Genomic DNA, 4,632 nt, shown 5'->3' with positions numbered 1-4,632 from the left:
ATGAGTCCCCTTTTTTCACTGAAGTTTTTGAAATTCTTATGCAGTCCAATTGTGTGATCTCAAAATTATCAGCAGAGGTGTGTATTTAAGAGTACCTGTGACAGTCTCCATTTTTTTCCATCAATCTTCTTGAAGACACAACACTCTAGGATTTACAAACAGAATGTAGAGAAAAAGCGTTAGAATAATGCAATTTGCCAAGATATACCAGATTTTTAGGAATCTCATGCAATTTTTGAACACGTTAACACATTTATACAAATATAACTCAAAGTTAAGCATCATTTCATTCTTTTTTTTCCCCAAGGAATTACAAAGCTACTTTTAATACTTTGGGGTGAGCCCCACAGGAATAAAAAACACTGGGAAGGGGCAACTGTGACTCCCATGGCCCGGGGCAGAGAGGCTACCTGAGGGGAAGGAAGCACGAAAGGGACCTGCTGCAGATGCAGGGACACTGGTGAATGGCAGGAGGGTTGCGCATGAAGCCACAAAGCTACTTGGGTTCCTCCTTCTCATTTGCCTTTTTCTGCTTTTGCTGCATGATCTCTGAGTCCCTCTACTTGCAGGTGGCATCAGAAAGCTGGTCATCTTGGTGCTTTCTCTTAAATGAGTTGCTCTGCTTTTCCATATTTTCTGCTGGGTGAGCTCACGCTGGTCACCATGGGTCATGGCATTGACCGACACCCTGGGAGGCCAAGGTGGGAGAATCACTTGAGTCTACAAGTTTCAGACCAGCCTGGGCAACATGGTGAGACCCTGTCTTTAACAAAAGTGAAAAAAGATTAGCTGGGCATGGTGGCGCATGCTCATAGTCCTAGCTACTCAGGAGACTGAGATGGGAGGATTGAACCCAGGGATGTGAGGTTACAGGGAGTTGTGATTGTGCCATTACACTTCAGCCTGGGAGAAGGAGTAAGAGCCTGTCTCTTAATACATAAATAAATAAGAAATGATAATTAAAAGATTAAAAAATCTGCTCTTTGATAGAGAGGAGACTCAGTTTTTCAAACAATCTGAAAACTAGGAAAGACATTATAATGCAAATTCCTCTATCTCTCTTTTTTTTTTAACAATTTACTCAAAAGGTGAACAACTCTTTTACTATTTCTTGTTAACACTACAGGAAAATATTATTCATAAGAAAGCGGCACAACAAGAATTCCTGAGGACAAAAAGAAAAAAGAGAAAACCAAATTCTATCTTTGTATCAATGTATTACTAATGCTAAAGGATATATTGGATAAAACCTTATAAACAGATTAATCCAATCTCAATCAGCTTTGACCACACAAGATTTCCATAGCCTTTTATTTATTAAAAAAAAAAATAGAAACTAGGTCTTGCTGTGTTGATCAGGGTGGTCTCGAACTCCTGGCCTCAAGCAATCTTCTTGCCTTGGCCTCCCAAAGTGCTAAGATTACAGGTGTGAGCTGGCGCACCTGGTCCCATAAACGTTTTATAACCTCTTACAAATTTTTTTTCACTCTTTTTTCCCCAACTTTCTGTATCCATTCAGTTTTATCTTTTTTTCTTTTCTTCCCTTAATTTTTCACCAATCTTTCTGTTTTTATTACTTTAATTTAAAAGAACCTTTAAATAACCACTAAACTACACAAAATTACTTTTCCTTGAACAAAAAAACACATCTTCACGCTTTTAAAATAACTTTCCTTACCAAAAACACTTGCTACTTTTCTTACGTACTTTGTATACAGAATTATTTCTCTTATATGTAGTAGTTTTAATTACGTATATTAACTACAACTTTCTTAGTAATGCTAATTTCCAGTGAAAAACCTAGTAAGTAAACATTTTTTTTTTGAGACAGATCACTCTGTTGCCCAGGCTGGAGTGCAGTGGCACGATCTCGGCTCACTGCAACCTCCGCCTCCTGGGTTCAAGCGATTCTTGTGCCTGGGCCACCCGAGTAGCTGGGATTACAGATGTGCGTCACTATGCCTGGTTAATTTTTGTATTTTCAGTAGAGACGAGGTTTCACCATGTTGGCTAGGCTGGTCTTGAACTCCTGGCCTCAAGTGATTTGCCCACCTTGGCCTTCCAAAGTATTGGGATTGTGGGTGTGAGCCACTGCGCTTGGCCAAGCAATTTTGATTGTTTGGTATCAGGTGCAGAGCCTGGCACAGAGGATAGAGCAGTGCAGACAATGCCTGGAGGATTTGACTCTTTCTAGCATGGCCAGGAGATACAGCTGGGTCAGGGAGGACATACTGGACTTGGCTCTACCCTGTAGTTGGTGGCCTAAGTGCTGTGGATATGCATATGTCTTCAGGCCTCATCATCGCCACCTGTTTAGGCCACAGAATCTAACAACTCAAAACCAAAGATGTAAGCTTACAGCTAGATCAAGAAAATATCAAAAGTATCACAGAAGCCACAGTTTTATTACCTTCAAACATCTAGCAGAGACAGCATACATTTGTCTGACCAGTATACTCAAGCAAAAATGTCTAAAATTCTGAAGATATTTCTATTTTATTTTACCAGCAATTTAAAACCTAGCCTTCTTTAATAGAGATGACTAAAGTCATGTGAATTTGAAAAGCATTTGGGCTAGTTATTTACTTTATAAGTGCTCATTTATTTGTAGGTCAGTTTGGTACCCTGCAGACAATATGCAAACAGACATGTTTATACATGTATACATAAAAATACAGACAAACAGCCAGGTGTGGTGGTGTGTGCCTGTGGTCCCAGCTACTTAGGAGGCTGAGGTGGCAGTTCAGCCTGGGCAATATAGTGTGACCTTGTCTTTAAGAAAAGTTAAAAATAAAAAAAATTTTTACTTAAAATACAGACACTCAGGTGTGGTGGGTCACACCTTGTAATCTCAGCCCTTTGGGAGGCTGAGGCAGGAGGATCACTTGAGTCCAGGAGTTCAAGACTAGCCTGAGCACCATAGCAAGATCCCATTTATACAAAAAATATTAGCCAGGTGTGGTGTTGTGTGCCTGTGGTCCTAGCTACTCAGGAAGCTGAGGCAGGAGGATCACTTGAGCCCAGGTAGTCAAGGCTTCAGTGAGCTATAATCACACCACTGCACTCCAGCCTGGGCAACAAAGTGAGACATTGTCTCAAAAATTAATAAATTGCTGGGCATGTTGGCTCATGCCTGTAATCCCAGCACTTTGGGAGGCCGAGGCAGGTGGATCATTTGAGGACCGGAGTTTGAGATCAGCCTGGCCGACATGGTGAAATCCCATCTCTACTAAAAATACAAAAATTAGCTGGGCCTGGTGGTACATGCCTGCAGTTCCAGCTACTCTGGAGGCTGAGGTGTAAGAATTGCTTAAGCCCAAGTGGTGGAGGTTGCAGTGAGTTGAGATCATGCCACTGCACTCCAGCCTGGGCAACAGAGAGAGACTCTGTCTCAAAAAAAAAAAAAAAATTAATAAATTAAAAAAAAAAAACAGACAAACATACAGACTTAACAGCTTCGATTTTTAAAATTTTAGCAATTAGATATTTAAAACTCACTATTTTATTTATTTTTTTATTTGAGATATGGTTTTACTATGTTGAGCATGCTAACCTTAAACTTCTGAGCTCAAGCAACCCTTCTGCCTCAGCCTCCAGGTAGCTGGGACCAAAGGCACATGCTACTGTGCCCAGCTTAAAACCCACTAGTTAACAAAAGGACAATTAAATTAAGTCATGGCTCTGTAAATGGAACAAGTTAAAGTTTATCTGTCTTACATGGCCAAAGCCTTTCCCTAGTTTTAGAGGAAACAAGATAGCAAATTTATATCTCAATGTAAAGAGAAAGAATGTAAGGGTTTTCAAGAAGGAGTTTGGTTGTGTTAGAGGAAGATTAAACATGGATGCCAAAGTCAAAGTCATGGGAATTTACTATAGATTTTACAAGGAATCATACAGATAAGCCTAGAAAAAATTCAAAAACCTTTTCCAAATAATCAACTGAATGCTAGAAAGCCATATTTTGGACACCAATCTTGTTAGATATGCGGTTTTAAAATTTAGTTTCTGTTTCTTAACTGGATCACCGAGCTCAGGGTGGACCCCATTAAAAAATAAGGCCAAAAAAGCATTTGCAATTTCTAGGGCCTAATACTAGTATATGTGAAAAGCAGGTGCAGCTGGAAGGAGAGCATCTAGAACCCCAAGAATCCAGGATCCCATTTTTACACTGAATCCCAGGTCCTTAAAAAGAGGGAAACACTAAGCCGGGCACGGTGGCTCACGCCTGTAATCCCAGCACTTTGGGAGGCTAAGGTGGATGGATCGCCTGAGGTCAGGAGTTTGAGACCAGCCTGGCCAACACAATGAAACACCATCTCTACTAAAAATGCAAAAAGTTAGCTGGGCGTGGTGGTGGGCACCTGTAATCCCAGCTACTAGGGAGGCTGAGGCAGGTGATTCGCTTGAACCTGGGAGGCAGAGGTTGTGGTGAGCCGCGATCGCGCCATTGCACTCCAGCCTAAGCAACAAGAGCGAAACTCTGTCACAAACAAACAAACAAACAAAAAAGGGAAACACTATGGGATCAGGCTGTGCAATGTTTCCACTCTGCACCTTGTTGCAAGGATATTCCCCCAGGGCTGGTGGGTGACTCAACATCAGTTTGCCTACTCTGTGATCAAACCATCCCCC

At 41.2% G+C, this 4,632-nt stretch overlaps 1 pseudogene; it reads right to left on the bottom strand.

The window, feature by feature from the left end:
- Positions 1-490: 490 nt before the first annotated feature.
- Positions 491-672, bottom strand: LOC100613171 (small EDRK-rich factor 2-like; annotated as a pseudogene).
- Positions 673-4,632: the final 3,960 nt, after the last annotated feature.

Source organism: Pan troglodytes, chromosome 5 (genome assembly GCF_028858775.2).
Source record: "Pan troglodytes isolate AG18354 chromosome 5, NHGRI_mPanTro3-v2.0_pri, whole genome shotgun sequence".
Lineage (NCBI taxonomy): Eukaryota > Metazoa > Chordata > Mammalia > Primates > Hominidae > Pan > Pan troglodytes.
Note: the sequence above shows the minus strand (reverse complement) of the source record. Positions and strands in the feature narration are given on the sequence as shown.